We start from the raw sequence: 19,823 nt of genomic DNA on the forward strand, positions 1-19,823 counted from the left end.
TAAGATTTTCTTTCACCCACCCTCACCCTCTACCCCACTCCCACCCACCCACCACGACCTCCTCTGTTGGTGTATGCTCTCTTATTAAAAAGATAGGGATGCCTGGGTGGCTCAGCAGCTGGGTGCCTGCCTTCAGCTTAGGTTGTGTTCCTGGGATCTGGGATCAAGTCCTGCATCAGGCTCCCTGTGAGGAGCCCTCTGCCTGTGTCTCTCTCTTTCTTTCTCAATCTGTATCTCTCATGAATAATAAATCTTAAAAAAAAAAAAAGATTAAAAAAAAAAAAAGGATCTTTCCTGACTCAGATGATAATAAAGCCTATCTCTGACCTGACCAAGGCTCCTTTGTTTTATACTGGTTTGGAGTAAAAACATATACTGCCTGCACAGTATGAGTGCTACATGTAAGAAATTAACATTTTAAAATTGGTCTTGGGTTGGGGACTCTCCTGAGGCCTATAAAGAAGTAAACATAAGACTGCTTTATAGGAAAACTTTCACAAGCCAGATTACGTAAAATTCCCATTTAAATAAGTCACAAGCAGTAACTACAAAACACACAAGGAATCGTTCACCATGAGTAAGAGTCTACCAAAAAAAAAACCAAAAAAAAAAAAAAAAAACCCAGATGATTGGCACACCCACAATTTAAAGTAATAGAATAACTGAAAGAAAAAAATAAAAGACATTTCCAAGACAGAATCTACCACTCACTGAAAGAGCTATTAAATAATACTTTTCAGTAAGAAAAAAACTGAGCCCAGGGGGGAGAAAAAACAAAACAAAACTGGGCGACAGGGACAATGATGAGCAATGAAAACGGTAAATATGTGGGTAACACTAAATAAGCATCACGATTAACAACAATAATTAGCTTAAGAATGTTTGAGAACAATATGTAACTAAACCTAGATAAATTCTAACAGGCAAAGTGGGGTGAGTCAAGACAGATTTTAATGTCTGAAGAGACAGATACTAGTACTATATGCTTTAAATAGACATTATTGTTTCTAAATATGTACCCAAATAACAGAAATAGGATACACATTTCCAAATATATAGAGATGAAAAATGTAAAAGACAACTGAAGCAAGTTATAAATACATACATAAATACTGAAAGTATAAACATACCCACAAGAATGATGCAGGATAGTGGTCACAACTAAAGACTGTGAGAAGAAAAGGGGTATGCTTAGGATTCTAACAATATGCAACAATTTCATAAAAATGAAATGGCAAAATGCTACCATCTGCTAAATTTAGGTTGTGGGTACAGGAATGTCCATTTTAATTTCTATATACTATGTTTTGAAATATCTTGTCATGAACTTTTTAATTGAAGAAAGCAAGTAAGTTCAGCAAAACCAACACAGTAAGAAAGGCTTAGTTACCTGAAAAGTAACCTGGCATGGATTTATTTTCCAATTCTTTTCCTTAGGAATTCTTTTTCCTTAGGAATTTCTTCCTCTTTGGTTTGTATAAGACTCTCTGATTATAGAGTGAAATGAAAAAAATGAAATGAAAATGAAAAATGAATAATGAAATATATACCAATGAAATGAAAAATGAAAAAAATCTATACCAAAAGAAATGAAAAAAATCTATACCAAAATGTGGTGTTCTTCTTTTTTTTTAAAGATTTTATTTATGTATTCATGAGAGACAGAGAGAGAGAGAGAGAGAGAGAGAGAGAGAGGCAGAGACACAGGCAGAGGAAGAAGCAGGCTCCATGCAGGGAGCCCGACGTGGGACTCAATCCTGGAACTCCAGGATCACGCCCTGGGCCAAAGGCAGGCGCTAAACCACTGAGCCACCCAGGCACCCCCAAAAGGTGGTGTTCTTATTCTACTGATGGTCACATCAGTGGCTAGCAGTAGAGATGAATGGATAAGAGATGCCATCAAATGGGATTTGAAGCAAATTCTACAGATTAAGCAAAATCTTGTAAAACTACTTGAAGGGTGATAGTGCTATTTTAAGCAGTTTAAAACACACATAAGAAAATCAGAAAGACTAAAAACAGACTGCATTCTAGGTTAGTCTTTGAGATTCATTTGTTTTATTATTTCTCAAAAGTCAAGTTCCATATCTGCTATCATGTATTTTTTTACTTTGGCTTCAAAAGACTCTAACCTCAGCATTTTTCACTGATAACTCAATCCTTCTGTTATTTCCACTCAACATCATATGAAAATCATGTTTCCTTTTTTTTATGACTCATATCTTACAGTTTGTTGTTTATTAATTCCAAGACAATTCCTGTTAGTGACTGTTAGGTTATTCCCAAGAGAATAAAGGCTAAAATTAGACCTTGTGGTTTCCACTTTGTTCTTGGGCAGGTATGTGCATGTTTTGACCTTTCCCCTCTCCAGCTGCTCATTTCTTATAAGGCAGCAGCATAAGGGCAGAAGTCATATAAATGGAATTGCTTGCCTTACTTTTAAAATTAAAGCTGACAGGTACAATGGGGTAAAAGAAAAACATGTCCACACAGATGTGGTCAAAGACTTCAGAGAGCTGTTTATGGCATTATTTATGCAGCTAAAATTAGGTATATGTAATGGAATGATTTTTTGTTTTATCTTTAGACAAAGATAGTATCTTTTCAAAATACTTATTTTTCATTGAAATGGACCTCTAAGCTGCCCCACCCCTTGCCAATATCATTTATTAAGATTTAAAGCATTGCCTGTTTCAGATCTCATCAGCTCTGATGAGAAATATAAAATGCTACAAATGACATTCATATTTCATATATAAAAAAAAAACATTTGCCAATATCATGAAGACAAACAGAATACTAGAATGTCATAGACTCAGTACATGAAGGCACTCAATAAACATTTGGTGAATTCAATGAACTAGAGCAGAGGTCAACAAACTTTTTTATAAATGACCAGATAAATACTTTAGGTTTACAGGCTATAGGTCTCTTTTTCACATGCTCAACTCTGCCATTGTAGCGTACGAAAGTAGCTTTAGAGGATACATAAATAAATCAATGTGGCTGTATTCCAGTAAAACTTCATGAACACTGACATCTGAATTTCATATAATTTTCATGTGCCACAATATATTATGCTTCTTTTGACTTTTTTTTTTGACCTTTAAAAATGTAAAACCTACTCTTACTCACCATCCACATGAAAACAGGCAGAGAGCCAGAGGTGGCCTGTGGGTCACAGTTTGCCAACCCCTAAAAGAGATGTTACTGATTTCATAAGTCATCTGATCTTATTCTTCAAAATTACATGTGGAATGTAAAGGATTAGATTGTAGAGCGCAGTATGAAATGTGGATATAACAATTGAAAGCATGAGCGAGGTACTTTAAGGCGTACATACAATTACGTATGTCTTTTTCTTTTTGAGTAGCTTCACAAAAGACTAGCAACCTTTGATTCATGTACGTGTAAGGTGAAAACAACACATATCTTAAAAATGCAGATGCATTGCTTTGAGTTGAATTTTATAACAATACAAACCTAAGGATACATCTAAGGCAGGAATTCTTAATCTGGGATCTATATATCTATACTTAGTTAATGGTTAGTTTTCACGGATTCCTTGAAATTTTTTTTTTAATTTTTGAAGTTGTAAATATTTGTTATATGCGCATTTTTACTTATTTAATTTTTTTAAGATTTTATTTATTTATTCGAGAGAGAGAGAGAGAGAGAGAGAGAGAGAGAGGCAGAGACACAGGCAGAGGGAGAAGCAGGCCTGATGTGGGACTTAATTCCAGGACTCCAGGACCATGCCCTGGGCTGAAGGCAGGCAATAAACTGCTGAGCCACTCAGGGATCCCTGGTATATGTGCATTTTTTTTTTTAATGTGGAGTCAGTGAAGCTTTCATCAGTTTTGAAGGGGTCAGTGGTTCAAACACCAATGATCTAGCAGATTGGAAGTGATTAGCTAATAGGCTCAATTATTATTAACTTTGAATCTTCAGTATCTAAAAGCAGTATCATTAAAAAAGCAAATACCTAAAAGCTTGATATTCAAACTAGTATTAAATGGAACACATACTTTTAAAAAATCATTTCTTTCTAGAATGACTTTTTAAGGTATGAAATTACTTTTCTCATTTGTGCCAAAATCAAGTGGGCCTGTATTATACTTAAAAGCCACAAAATACTAAACAGGAACTGTGGTAGGATGAATTAATAACCCCCAAAGATACCTAGGTTCTATTTTCTAGAAGCTGTATGTTACTTTATGTGGTTTAAAAAAAACAAAAATCAAAAAACTGTAGATTTTAAGGATCTTGAGGTGAAGATTCTATCCTGGATTATCCAGCTGCGCCCTAAATGTAGTCATAATTGTCCTTATGAAGGAGGCAGAAGAAGATTTGACTGCAGGAGAGAAGAAGGCTTTGTGACAATGGAGCAGGAGTCAGAGGGTCATACTCTGACAGTGGAGGAAGGGGCCACAAACCAAGCTACCAGCAACTATGAGAAGCTGAAAAAGGCAAGAAAATGGATTTTATTCTCAGAGCTTTCAGAGGGAACCAACCCTGTGGACACCTTAACATTAACACTGCAAATGGATTTCAGACTTCTAACTTCTAAAACTCTAAGAGGATAGAGTTGTGTTGTTTTAAGACACCAGGTTTGTAGTAATTTGTTATAGCAGCAGTAAAGGAACTAATACAGGAACTCTTTATATTCCTGCTTCCACCAGGTAATATCTGGTCCTGTGCCTTTTTACCTTATTTTTTATTGAGTTTCATCTCTGGTTCCTAGGAAACAAGGATATGAACAATTTGATTTTGCATTTTATGTTTATGTGTTTCACAACTAGGGAAATACAAAAACACAACCAAAATGAAAAGGTATAAATCCAGCCAATTTTTCTCTCCCTAAAGCAAATCCTAGAGGAGTTTGTTGAACAACTGAGAGCTTTCATATAATTTATGTCCCAATTTTATACTGAAAATACCTAAAAACAAAGTAATTTTAGAAATTATCAGAATACAGGGCGCCTGGGTGGCTCAGTGGGTTGTGTCTGCCTTCGGTTCAGGTCGTGATCCTGGGGTCCTGGGATCGAGCACTGTGTTGGGCTCCCTACTCAATGTGGAGTGTCTCTCTCTTTCTCTCTTTCACTCTCTCTTTCTCTCTTTCTCTCTCTCTCATTCTCTCTCTCGCTCAAATAATAAAATCTTTTTAAAAAGAAAAATTATCAGAGTAATAAAGTAATTTTAGAAATTATCTGAATAGCACATGCCTTCTCTAAATACCTAGTGATCTCAATTTTTAGAATGCAGTCCGGAAAACAGTATCCTCTCTCCAAAGACATATCATTTTACCCTTTCCCCAATTCATATATGCATGAAAGTTTGAGGTACAGGGGAAATGATACTGAAAAGTCAGAAGAGATGCTCCAGAATCCATGCATCCAAAACATTATACATTTTATTCACAGGTAAAACTCTCAATGCTTTCCTCAGAGTGTAAGGACTTTTATATTCCATAAAATCGTGACTGGGTATTTTTTAGGCAACTGATATTTAAATAAGACAATCATACTTGGGCATGTGGAGATTCTAGAAAACTGACAGAAGAATGCACTCTTGATAGCTAGAAGAAGCAATCTCGCAGAATATGGAAGGAAAGAGACATAGGAATGTTTGAGCATGATGCAAGAAGACCAAGTAGTGCTGTATCTTCAGTTGATGCTGCGGATAATGATTTCATTAGAGTATAATCATTAAGTTGGGAACAACTGCCCCGAGTCATTAAATAAATGCATGGCATATTCTGCTTAAGAAGGTAAGGGAAAACAAAGAGCTGTAAAGCCCTTATTGAAAGCCTCAGATACAATTAAAACAAATATTCATGCTTACAAGTAAGCATCAATCACCTGAAACATTTATCTATTTATAGTGCTAATGCTGCTGTCAGAACTTAATGGATGTTCAACTACCACTTGATGGGTAAATTCATGAACAAATAGTGAATTAAATGATTATCATTTATTGTAGATATGCTGATAAGTGTAATAAATTATAAATTTATTTAGGTCTTATTTAAGAGAAATATTTAGAAATTACCTAGTTCAGGAGTAGCTTTAGAAAAAGAAGAAGAGAAATAAAGATACTTAGAAAAATAATTTGAAGTTTATTTTTTGAGCTTAATAAAGTCAATCCCAGTGCCTGCTCACTCAGATTTTTGGTGTTAGACATAAAAGAACTAGAGCAAAAAAAAAAAAAAAAGAACTAGAGCAATAACCCCACCAGGCTATAAAATGAAAGTTCCATATCAGAGATTGCATTCGATTTCCCTTAAGAGTTTTTCGAGTAACCTAACACATTTACCTCACTCAGGCTGTGTGTGTGTTTAAGTCATGTTCAAAATCTCCTCAGCAGTGCTTTTTTGGAGGCAGTTTATTCTCAGGAGTAAGTATACCAGTGAAAAGGCTTAGGTTGCAAGGACAGAAAATTCAGAGAGCTTTTTACTGCTACAGACCCACATGGTAGTTTGACAGCTCAAACTAACCTCCAACAGGAACTTTCCATCTGAATAGTAAGTAGATGATTATAGACATGTGCTTGAGATTTTATTTAGAAACATAGATTAATGCATCTGCTATCCTAAATAGTGAATGCTGGCAGTAAAGATTTTCCTTTCTTACCCTTGGGATCACTATAGATATCTGCTTATTGGTATTTGCTTGCATTTTCAACATATAATGTACATTTTCTTTATATTGACTGAATGTCTTTAGACATAGTATCAAGTATCAAATTAGGAAAAGCACTTTGCACAATTGGTTACATGTAGTAGAAGCTAGAGAAAAGAGGTTATTTCAACCAATTTCAAAATATGAACTGACATGGCTTTAACAGGCTCAATTCTTAACATACAGCTACAATACCTGTCTATCGATTTTGCCTGTCCAGTCTCCATTTTTCCCTTTTGCCCAGATTTTGCTTTGGCAACCACCCTCTCCCATATTCATCCTATAAAGTTCTTGTAGGGCTAAATCCATTATCCAGTTTTAGCTTTGAACAAGTGACTGAAATCTGGTCAATTAGAGTACCATAACTGGGGACGGGTTTAAAAGCAGCATATACACAGTTAGATAAATCAAAGTCAAGGAGTACCAGTCCCAAGACTTTTACTGGAACTACTGAAAATTAAGCCTTTGCTTGCTATCACTTACTAATAAGTAAGATGATAGGATTTCTGCCTACAGCTAACAAGGACCATACTGTCACTGCTTACGAGCCCTAAAAGTTAACAAATAAGGAAGCTTTAAACGTAAAAGGGTTGATTGGTTAATAGAGTAACATTTTTGGATGACAGAAATGAATTTTCTCGTGCCACAGTTAGACTACATTTGTATTTTTAGTTCCTAACTCAAGAAATAACCTAAATAATTCCCAGCTCCATTTTTTTAAGCCAGTTTTTTTTTCCTTAAACTAGGTTTAATGTCATTTTAATCAAGATTACTTATAGCTCCTACCATTCACTACTTTCTTTCCAAATGACTGGCATTTTGATATTTACCAATAATCAAGGGGCAGCCCGGGTGGCTCAGTGGTTAAATGCTGCCTTCAGCCCAGGTCGTGATCCTGGAGTCCTGGGATGGAGTCCCATGTTGGGCTCCCTGCATGGAGCCTGCTTCTCCCTCTGCCTGTGTCTCTGTCTCTCTCTCTGTGTCTCTCATGAATAAATAACTAAAATCTTAAAAAAAAATAACCAAAAAAATTGGTCTTTGACTTCCCAGTGAGGCTAGGGTTCTAAACCTGGGATCAGTAATGCTCACTGTATGGTCTTTGACAAGCTATGTCCTCTGAGGCTGGTTTCTTTATTCATTTATATGTATCTAGTTATATGTACCCTACAAGGTCGTGTTGAAGATTAAATGCACAGTGTGTTAAATGTCCAGCAGAACGGACACATGGTAATTGCATTTCCTTTTCCTCTTTTGAGAAATGATAGGGTTTTATATCTTTATTTTTCTATTTTTTACATTTTGTGGTGAAATGACAAGGTTCCTCTGAGATAGGGTTCTGTAATTCAAAAGAGAAAGGTAATCCTTAACACATATATTAGAAGTGTATGTGTGTGTTTAAGGTAGGGACAATTCTATTTTGGAGAACTAAGAAACAAAAGTCTAGATACAGGTTAAAAAAAAGAAGGGTTCTACTAAATTTTTTTTCACACAAGCAAAAGCCTTATTAATGTACATCAACATGAGGCATTTAGTCTAGACAGACCTACAGTTTACGCAAAAGTGGTTTTATTATTTGTTGATTTTAATTGGTTTGAGGGTTTTTTTTTGGCTTATTTTTCTTTTCTTTTCCATCAGTGACTTACTCACTCCTAGTGTGACTTTGAGTCACATATTCCTGAGATACTATAGTTATGGAACAACATGGGAATTAGGTAACCTGATAAAATATATTTTGAATTGGTTTCAGACAAATCTATTTAAGAGTGAATTTAATGTGTTTTAACCATGGGGTTTGCTATCATTGACCCTAGCATGAAACTCTATAATGAATTCAACGAATTTGTAAATTTCTAAACCACATCACCTAGCATAAAAGTTTAGGATACTTTAATATTTCATTTATCCTTGAAACCTTACGTAGATGATATGTTCATACAACTATTACCCTCAAAAGAAAAAGCAATCTGTAGTATTGGACACAGATTAACCCCATCTGCTTTGTTCAACACTGCTCTAGCAGTGATCAATATAAATATACCAGTATATCAGTGGTTTAAAAGCTGATAAAAATTGTCAATTATTACTCTTAAATAATCACATATTTTTATAGACTATAGTGGACATTTCTCTTACATTGCATTAAATTATAAACAAAAATTGAATTCTATTAAACACAGAACAATACGCTATAATTATCTAACCTGTGATTTTGGAGAAATCAAAGAATTCTGTAAGCAAATAGAATTGAACATTTATAATTACCACTATGACAATGTAACATGATATTTAACATTTACATTTTCTATAGGCTTTCGAGTTTAAACTTAGATGTACTATGAATTCATTACGATAGTAGTTTATAGGTAGTTAATTTAATATTTAACATTACGAAAGACTCTTTAGCATTTGAAAATGAAACTCTTAAGAAACACTCCAAAATCTACCTCTGTTAAAAAAAAAAAATGAGTCATATGGCAAAAAAAACAAGTTACAATAGATGTTGGCTTCTTACAATAATACATACATTGCCTCTGAATTATATAGATAAGGAAAACTCTAGTATACTAAGCCGAAATACTTGGAGGAATCCAAGATGGTGGAGGAGTCCAAGAAGGCAGAGGAGTAGGAGACTGTAGTTTTGTCTGGTCCCAGGAATTCAGCTAGATAGCTATCAAATCATTCTGAACACCTGCAAACTCAACTGGAGATCTAAGACAAGAATAGCTGCAACTCTACAAATAAAAAAGCCACCACTTTATGCAAGAATGACAAGATGCAAAAACTCACCTCAAAAAAGAGAGCAAGAGGCACTACTGCCAGGGACCTAATCAGTATGGGCCTAAGTAAGATGTCAGAACTAGAGTTCACAATAACAATTATAAAGATACTAGCTGGGCTAGAAAAAAAGCATAGATGACACTAGAGAATCCCTTTTTGGAGAAATAAAAGAACTAAAATCTAATCAAGTTGAAATAAAAAAGGCTATTAATGACATGCAATAAAAAATGGAAGCTCTAAGTGCTAGGATAAATGAGACAAAAGAGGGAATTACTAATACAGAAGACAAAATGGTGGAGAATAGAGAAGCTGAGAAAAGGAGAGATAACTACTGGATCATGAGGAAGAATTTGAGAGATAAGTGATACCATAAAGTGAAACAATATTAGAATAATTGGAATCCCATTAGAAGAAGAGAGAGCGTCAGACGGTATAGTGGAGCATACTCTAATGAAAAACTTCCCTAATCTGGGGAAGGAAACAGGCATTCAAGTCCAGGAGGCACAGAGAACCTCAAAATCAATAAAAATAGGTCAACACCCCAACATATAATAGTGAAACTTGCAAGTCTCAGAGACAAAGAGAAAAATCCTGAAAGCACCTTGGGGATAAGAAGTCCATAGTTTACAAGGGTAGAGATATTAGACGGGTGCAGACCTATCCATAAAGACCTAGAAGGCCAGAAAGGACTGACATCATAAATTCAGGATGCTAAGTGAGAAAAATATGCAGCCAAGAATGCTTTATCCAGCTAGTGGTTCATTCAAATTAGGAGAGATAAAAAGCTTCTAGGACAAACAGAAACTAAAAGAATTTGTGTTCACTAAAACAGCCCTGCAAGGAATACTAAACGGGATCCTTTAAGTGAAGAGAGAACCCAAAAGTAACATAAACCAGAAAGGAACAGAGACAATATACAGAAACAGTGGCTTTACTGGTAATACAATGGCACTAAATTCATATCTTTCAATAACTACTCTGTATGCAAATGGGCTAACTTCCCCAATCAAAAGACACAGGGTATCAGATTGGATAAAAAAGCAAGAACCATCAATATGCTGCCTGCAAGAAACTCATTTTAGACTGAAAGTCACCTCCAGATTTAAAGTTAAGAGGTGGAAAAGCATTTATCATGCTAATAGACATCAAAAGAAAGCTGGGGTAGCAATCCTTATATCAGACAAATTAGATTTTAAACCAAGGACTATAATAAGAGATGAGGGAGGACACCATATCATAATTAAAGGGTCTATCCAATAAGAAGATCTAACAATTATAAATATTTATGCACCTAACATGGGAACAGCCAATTATATAACCCAATTAATAACAAAATTAAAGAAAAACATTGATAATAATATAATAGTGGGGGACTTTAACACCCGACTCAGTGCAATGGACAGGTTATCTAAGCAGATTAACAAGAAAACAAGGACTCTGAATGATACATTGGACCAGATGGACTTCACAGATATTTTCAGAAGCATTCCATTCTAAAGCAACAGAATACATATTCCTCTTGAATGTACAAGGAACATTCCTCAGAACAGATTACATACCGGGTCACAAATCAGGTCTCAACTGGTACCAAAAGATTCTGATAATTCCTTGCATATTTTCAGACCACAATGTTTTGAAACTCAAACTCAATCACAAGAGGAAATTTGGAAAGAACTCAAATACACGGAGGATAAAGAGCATCTTACTGAAGAATGAATGGGTCAACCAGGAAATTAAAGAAGAATTTTTAAAAAATCATGGAAACAAATGAAAAATAAAACACAACTGTTAAAAAAGAAAGAAAGAAAGAAAGAAAGAAAGAAAGAAAGAAAGAAAGAAAGAAAGAAAGAAAGAAAAAAGAAAAGAAAACTGTTCAAAACCTTTGGAATGCAGCAAAGGCAGTCCCAAGAGGGAAGTATATAGCAATACAAGCCTTTCTCAAGAAATAAGAAAGGTCTCAAATACATAACCTAAACTTACACCTAAAGGATCTGGAGAAGGTACAGCAAATAAAGCCTAAACCCAGCAGGAGAAGAGAAATAATAAAGATTAGAGCAGAAATCAATGAAGTAGAAACCAGAAGAAGGTAGAACAGATCAATAAAACTAGGAGCTCATTCTTTGAAGAATTAATAAGATTGATAAACCCCTAGGTAAACTTAACAAAAAGAAAAGAGAAAGGACCCAAATAAATAAAATCATGAATGAAAAAGGAGAGACCACAACCAACAATGAAGAAATACAATTATAAAAACATAGTATGAGCAACTTTATACCAACAAATTAGGCAATCTGGAAGAAATGGATGCATTCCTAGAGACTATATAAGCTACCAAAACTGAAACAGGAAGAAATAAAAAAAACCTGAACAGACCCATAACCAGCAAGGACATTGAAGCAGTAACCAAAAATCTCCCAACAAATAAGAATCCAGGGCTGGATGGCTTCCCAGGGGAATTCTACAAAACACTTAAAGAAAAATTAATACCTATTCTTCTGAAGCTGCTTCAAAAAATAAAAATGGGAGGAAAACCTCCAAACTCTTTCTATAAGGCCAGCATTACCTTGATCCCTAAACCAAAGACCCCACCAAAAAGGAGAATTACAGACCAATATCCCTGATGAACATGGATGCCAAAATTCTCACCAAAATACTAGCCAAGAGGATCCAACAGTACATTCAAAGTATTATTCACCACGACCAATGGGATAAGAAATAAAAGGCACCTGAATTGGCAAATAAGTCAAACTCTCACTGTTCACAGATGACATGATTTTCCATGTGGCAAACCCAAAAGATTCCACCCCAAAATTGTAAGAACTCATACAGGAATTCAGCAAAGTAGCAGGATATAAAATTAATGCACAGAAATCAGTTGCATTTCTATACACTAACAATGAGAGAGAAGAAAGAGAAACTAAGGAGTCAATCTCATTTATAGTTGTACCCAAAACCATAATATATGTAGGAATAAACCTAACCAAAGAGGTAAATGATCTGTACTCAGAAAACTACAGAACACTGATGAAAGAAATTGAGTAAGATACAAAGAAAAATGTTCCATGCTCATGGATTGGAAGAACACATACTGTTAAAATGTCTATGCTACAAAGAGCAATCTATACATTCAACATAATCCCTATCAAAATATCAACTTTTTTCACAGAGCTCGAACAAATAATCCTAAAATTTGTATGGATCCAGCAAAGATCTAAATAACCAAAGGAATGTTAAAAAGAAAATGAAAACTAGTGGCATCACAGTTCCAGACTTCAAGCTCTATTACAAAGTTGTGATCAAGACAGTATGGTACCGGCACAAAAACAGACACATAGATCAATGGAACAGAACAGAGAACCCAAAAATGGACTCTCAACTCTATGGTCAACTAATCTTCAACAAAGCAGGAAAGAATATCCAATGGAAAAAAGTCTCTTCAACAAATGGTGTTGGGATAATTGGACAGCCACATGCAGAAGAATGAAACTGATCATTTCCTTACACCATACACAAAAATAAATTCAAAATGGATGAAAGGCCTAAATGTAAGACAGGAATCCATCAAAATCCTAGAGATGAACACAGGCAGCAACTTATATACATACCACATCTTCTTTATCCATTCATCTGTCAATGGATATCTGGGCTCTTTCCATAGTTTGGCTATAGTGGACATTGCTGCTATAAACATTGGGGTGAAGGTGCCCTTTCAGATCACTATATTTGCATCTTTGGGGTGAATACCTAGTAAAGCAATTGCTGGGTCATAGGGTAACTCTATTTTCAACTTTTTGAGGAACCTCCTTACTATCTTATCAGATAAAGGGCTAGTATTCAAAATCTATAAAAAATACCTATCAAACTCAACATCTAAAGAATAAATAATCCAATCAATGAATAGGCATGTTTCCAAAGAAGACATACAAATGGCCAATAGACACTTGAAAAAAATGCTCAACATCACTCGGCATCAGGGAAATACAAATCAAATCAATACAAATACAAAGCAAAACCACAATGAGATACTACCTCACACCAGTCAGAATGGCTAAAATTAACAATTCAGGAAACCACAGATGTTGGCGAAGGTATGGAGAAAGGGGAACCCTCTTACACTGTTGGTGGGAATGCAAGCTTCAGCCACTCTGGAAAACAGGAAGGAGGTTCCTCAAAAAGTTGAAAATAGACCTACTCTATGACCCAGCAATTGCTTTACTAGGTATTTACCCCAAAGACACAAATGTAGTGATCTGAAAGGGCACCTGCACCCCAATGTTTATAGTGACAATGTCCACAATATCCAAACTATGGAAAGAGCCCAGATGTACATTGACAGATGAATACTCAGCCATCAGAAAAAATGGAATTTTTTGATTTGCAATGATGTGGATGGAACTAGAGGGTATTATGCTAAGTGAAATAAGCCAATCAGAGAAAGACAGTTATCATATGATCTCACTCATATATAGAATTTAAGAAACAAAACAGAGGATCATAGGGGAAGAGATGAAAAATGAAACAAGACAAAATGGGAGACAAACCGTAAGAGACTCTTAATCACAGGAAACAAACAGGGTCACTGGAGGGGAGAGGGATAAGGGGATGCGGTGACTGTGTGATGGGCATTAAGGAGAGTACATATGTAATGAACACTAGGTATGAATCACTAACCACTAACCTCTACTTCTTAAACTAATAATGTATTAATTAAATGAATTTAAAATTAAAAAATTCACATGATTTATTTTCATGGCAGAATGTAATCACATCTTTATTTTGTAAAGACTGATCAATATAATAAAAATAACTTATTCAATCTAGATGCAAAAAGACAAAGAAATAAATCTGTAATATCTAGAATCATAAAAATTTACAGTGAGGGCACAATCTAATACACTGTGAACAGAGAGTAATATTAAGATTACAAGATTGTATTAAGATTGTAATCTTACAATGTCAAACAATTTTCCCTAAGATGTTTTTTTTTTTAATAACATTTTTTAAAGGTTTTATTTATTTACTCACGAGAGACACACAGAGAGAGAGGCAGAGACACAGGCAGAGGGAGACGCGGGGTCCACGCAGGGAGCCCGATGTGGGACTACATCTCGGGTCTCCAGGATCACCCCTGGGCTGAAGGCAGCGCTAAACCGCTGAGCCACTGGGGCTGCCTTCCCTAAGATGTTTTATTTGGGCTTCTATTTTTTGTTGAATGGCCAATGTAAAAGAAAATCTGCAATGCCAATTTACTAGATGGTAATTTTTATTTTTGTACTAAGAGACTTAATATTCAAACTTTTTTGACCCAGCAATTTCACTTAAAAGAATAACCAGAAATGTACAGACTACATATATGTAATGGTCATCATTCTCTTTTTTATTTATAATAACCCCATTTTCTAGAGAACCTAATATCTGGCTACAGATTAGTTATTACCTGCTTTGAGAATCTGATGAATACTAAGGATTCTTTACTTGAGAAATATAAACATTTGCTTTATTTCTATAACACCCACAGAGGCATGCACTTGTGCACACACACACAGGACATAATATAAAAACTGCACTGCCATCTAACTTTGAAACTAAAGGAGTCAGTAACAGTTTTCTAGTATACAGGAATAAGTTTAGGATTGCAGAGGGAAGAGAATGCAGTTTTCTAAGAAGTGAAAAATGCAGTTCACTTGGCACTGAAATTAAAATGACTGGCCTAAAGAACTTAGATAGTAGATAAAATTCAAATTAGAGACTACAAAGGTGTTCATATATTATTAGGTTTACTCATCTCTGTTTTTCATATTTAAAGAAAATACTACCGATATTCTATATATTATTCAGAGACTTTTAAGATCAATGAGTGAAGCTCTAGGAAGCTGATCTTTGATTTGAGGTTGCAACTGTGATTGACAAAGCTTAGAACAATTTGTATTTTTCTTGTTCCATAGAAGTACAAAGTACAATGTTCACTTTTTTACACAATTCAGTTTAATTCTATAAACATAGTCATAGATTCAATTCTATTAACATACCTACTATGTGCCAGATTTAGATGCCAGACATACTTAGATAAATAAAGCACTGAGCCTGTATTCCAGGGAGCTCACTACTTTGAGAATTCATAAACATTTATTTCCAACTGCAAGAGGATAACCTGCATGAGGATAGGGAATTTTGCTTCTTTTACTCTGTGGTATATTCTGAATACTTAGACAAACTTCACAATTACAAAATGAGAGAGGCAGAATTTGGAACACTGTTTGCCTGACTCTAAAGTTCATATTCTTAGCCAATATGTTATTCAGCTTTCCAGTATCCTGACTCCTTACCAAACTATAGATTGAAAATTGGCTTATTCTAAAACACATAAAAAAATATATCTGAAACACAACAGCAAGGATATTACATAATAATAAACACAGAAAATTCAGAAAAATAGGCAGAATATATACTATGACTATTATTCAGAATTGTTCTTTATCGTTTTCTATTTGTACATATCTGTAAACGTTTCATTTTGCTGTCTTTTGACATTATATAATTATACTGCATGTGTTCTTTTGTGACTTGCTGTTCTCAACTTTATAATTGTGAGATGGCCATGGTGATGAGTTGATACACATAATACATTTGTTTAAACTGTTTTTTAGCATCCTGTTGAATAAATATGCCACAAGTTTTTTTATTCTTCTACGGGTGGGCATGCAGTATGTTTTCAATTTTATGCAGTTACTAATGGCGCATAATCTGGTTCAGGTGTGCAAAGAGTTTCTTTTGGGTGTATGCCTAGCAATGGAATTGCTGACTCAGCTAGCAAGCATACATTCAGCTTTATAAATTAATGCTGAGCTATTTTCCATGTTCTTATACCACTTTAGAAGTATGCCCTAAGAATGAATGAAAGTACTATTGTGTTAGTCTGTACTACATTTGTTACTATTTTTTCAAGTTTGCTAATCTAAAGAGAAAAAACAAAGTCTTCCTTTTATGACTTTGCTCCAGAGGGATAATGCATGTTGGCACAAGAGGTCTGCTTGTTGGTAGTAACACTTCTCATTATAGAAGTTTCACCATAAAGTCTTATATGGGTATTATGATACAGTTCTACTTATATCACTCTCCTGCTTAAAGCATCCCTGCTCCTATACATTGGACAAGCAGGACTTCCTACTATGTGCTTCCATCCACCAGCTGGACCACAGGTTTTGTGAGGTTGGGGATGAGCTCTACCCCATTCCCTATTATATGTTCTTTGCTTAGTTCCCTGTTCAAATAAGTCCTCAGTAATATTAAAATGGACGATTATATGTTCCTAGTTAAAATAAATCTGCTCCTTTAAAACTCTTCATCTGTAAGTCTAGTCTAAGTAACAGACCCTAGACCATGACGAATTTATCAAGGTTAAGAGCTACTTCATGGACTGGTAAGATTGTGAAACCACACTTTCTTGGGTGTGCATGTCTAGAGCAGCAAGTACCTGTGCTACATGTGTCTTCATTAATATTTGAAATATCAACAACTTCTGTGGCTGGAGATATACAGGCGTCAGGAGATGAGGCTGGAGCTGTGGGTCACTAAGGATCCTGAATGCTACATTACTGAGTTCAGATTCTGTCCTACAAGGTTTAAACTTAGGCAAGTTATAATTAATTTAGTTTTTCAGATAAATTTATTAGAATGCTTTGTGGAGAGAAAAAAAACTGTTGAGAAATAAGGCTTCTTGCTGGAAACCCATTGATACCAACTTTCCCTTTACATTGACTACTTTCTCTCTCCCTCTCTCTCTCTCTTTTTTTTTTTTTTGTCAAGATTTTATTTATTCATGAGAGACAGAGAGAGACAGAGAGAGGCAGAAACACAGGCAGAGGGAGAAGCAGGCTTCATACAGGGAGCCTGACATGGGACTCCATCTCTGGTCTCCAGGATCATGCCCTGGGCTGAAGGCGGCGCTAAACCACTGAGCCATCCAGGCTGCCCCATTGACTACATTCTCATAGATGAATGAATCCTTAATATTTTCCTCCTGGGAACACTTTTTGGATTTTGATACCAAAGATTCCTGAAGGGCATTTCTGTGTGGAAATTTTTAAAACAATGAAAATGATCTCTAAGGACATTTATTATTATTTTAAAAATCTGAAAGTGGCACGCACTAAATCAATATAGAATTTCCATGAAGACACAAATAGAAAAAAAAAGGAAAGTAGTAATTTGTACAACTTTTCAATATTTTATATTTTCTCAATTGGTGAGTTAAGTTTGGTACATATTTTCTTCAGATTGTATCGAGCAGAAGATAGAACTAATGTTGTTATTCTCCCCTTACCCTAGCCATCATTTATTCTTAACTTCTGGTTCAGAGAAAACAATCTCATACTCTCAGTGGTCTCTTATTTCTTTCTCTTTTCTCCCTTCCTTCTTCTACGAAGTCACTCACATGTCTTTTTTTTTTTCTTCCCCATTTCCACAGCTACCACTCTGGCTCATCTCCTGATGCTTGGATTGTAACTAAAGTCTTCAAACAGTTTATCTACATTTTCTCTCTACTACAGTATATCCTCAACACAGTCAAGATGACAATCTCCAATTTTCAAAAGATCAAAATTTCACAACCTTCATAAGATTTTCCTTCTTATATAAGAACCACCAGTCACTTCCTACAACCTGGTCTACCAGTCTGCATTTGCCTTAATATTTTTGGTGAGCCATTAACATATTACCCTGCTCCAAAGCACCAGCCCCTCAGATTCATAACTCAGTGTGTTCTAAATATGTTCTCTCCTCCTAGAAGCTGATTCCCTCTGATCAATCCCATTATTTGGCTTGCTCATTCCAACTACCTCTAATGCCTACCTTTCAATAGCCTTAAAGAACTATTCCTAGCTTTATTTCCTACAACTCTGATCACTTACTGAGTCTGTCAATGAAAATTCATTACAATATTCTCCTTGGACCGCATACTCAATTATAGATGAGACATTTGCTAATTGAATTTCTCTTTGATTTGGACCTAGAAGAGATATGACACACTGAATACAATACACAATACATTATAGGAAGATTTGACATCATCCCTGCCTCTCTGCATTCTCTCTTCCCTCTTCAGAATTTCAGCTCCAAATTAGGCCCTTCCACCATCATTCACGACAGCCAAACATGACTCTGTTATTGCACTATTGTATTATATTGTTAGCTCCTAAGACTAAAATTTTCAATTTGGAAGGCAAGAACAACACCCAGTCATTACATTAAGAGAATATAATGTTATACAACAACGACTAATATTAGGTTTTCAATAAATTAATCAATCTATCCATTTATGGAGAGTAGCCACTATGTGTCAGACAATGGTTCATTTAATACAGATTTTTCAGTGAGCAAATGAACATAATCTAATCCTAAGTGAATAAATAAAAGTGCATCTTCATATTCCTATTATGTATTGCTACTTATTTGTCCTCTTGTTTTCTGAAATATTATTTGTCTGTGAGTATCTGTGTCTTCTACCTTTATGTTACTCCACAGTGTGGAAGCTGTATGTATGTATGGTAATCAGGGAATGCTTGCTAGATGCGTGCATGGAACATTAGAAATTTAGTGAGTTACTAATACTCAAATAAATAAAAATGCTACCTCCCAATTCAATATCCATCTCCACCCCCACTGCCTACCATTATGGCTTTCCAATAATACAGGAAACACTTTATGTTTTATAGTATAAAGCTATAGCTCCTCTCTTTTCTAGTTTCCTATGCAATTCTCAACCCATGCCAATCCTCACTCCAAAAAGTCTCTATTTTCATGCTTCCCCCCTCCTACTATTGTTGCCTCCAGGGTATGCAGAAAAACAACATGTTATTCTTTTCCTGAAAACTATTCCTCTTCTAGTGTTCTCTCTTCCAGGGAATAGTACCATACAGTCTTTAGGTTCTGCACCCCTCTCTCTGATCTCTCATAGAATCTGATAATAATTTCTCAAGGCCAGCTGGTTCTCATCATCTCCATTACCACTACTCCAAGCTAATTATATTTTTTCTGGGACTGGAATAGCTTCTTAAGTGGCCTCTCCAGCTCTTCTCCCCTCTTAGTCAGAATTACCTTTTTAAAACACAAATCTGACCATATGTCCCCAGCCTGCTTAAAACCCAGCAATAGACTCTCAGTGTTCTTAGGCTAAAACTAAAATGCTTAAAATGGTCTGTCCTACCTGTGGTAGACAAAATAATAGCCTCAAAAATGTCCCCATCCCAATCCCAGGAACCTAGGAATACATTAGATTACATAGCAAAGGAGAATCAGCTTTGGAGATGGAATTACGTTGTTAATCAGATGATAATAAAATACATAGAATATCCTAGAATGCCAAAA

At 35.3% G+C, this 19,823-nt stretch overlaps 1 protein-coding gene and 1 long non-coding RNA gene across 22 annotated transcripts in view; one reads left to right on the forward strand and one right to left on the reverse strand.

Annotated features, from left to right (window-relative positions):
• The window catches only part of CEP128 (centrosomal protein 128), a 394,735-nt gene that overhangs the window by 107,870 nt on the left and 267,042 nt on the right, over positions 1–19,823 (reverse strand). The window lies entirely within an intron of this gene.
• LOC144320162 (uncharacterized) lies at positions 4,367–18,888 on the forward strand. The gene is made up of 2 exons (XR_013385725.1): positions 4,367–4,610; positions 17,926–18,888. It is a non-coding gene; the product is annotated as an uncharacterized LOC144320162 (long non-coding RNA).

The sequence above is a fragment of the Canis aureus genome, chromosome 9 (assembly GCF_053574225.1).
Source record: "Canis aureus isolate CA01 chromosome 9, VMU_Caureus_v.1.0, whole genome shotgun sequence".
NCBI lineage: Eukaryota > Metazoa > Chordata > Mammalia > Carnivora > Canidae > Canis > Canis aureus.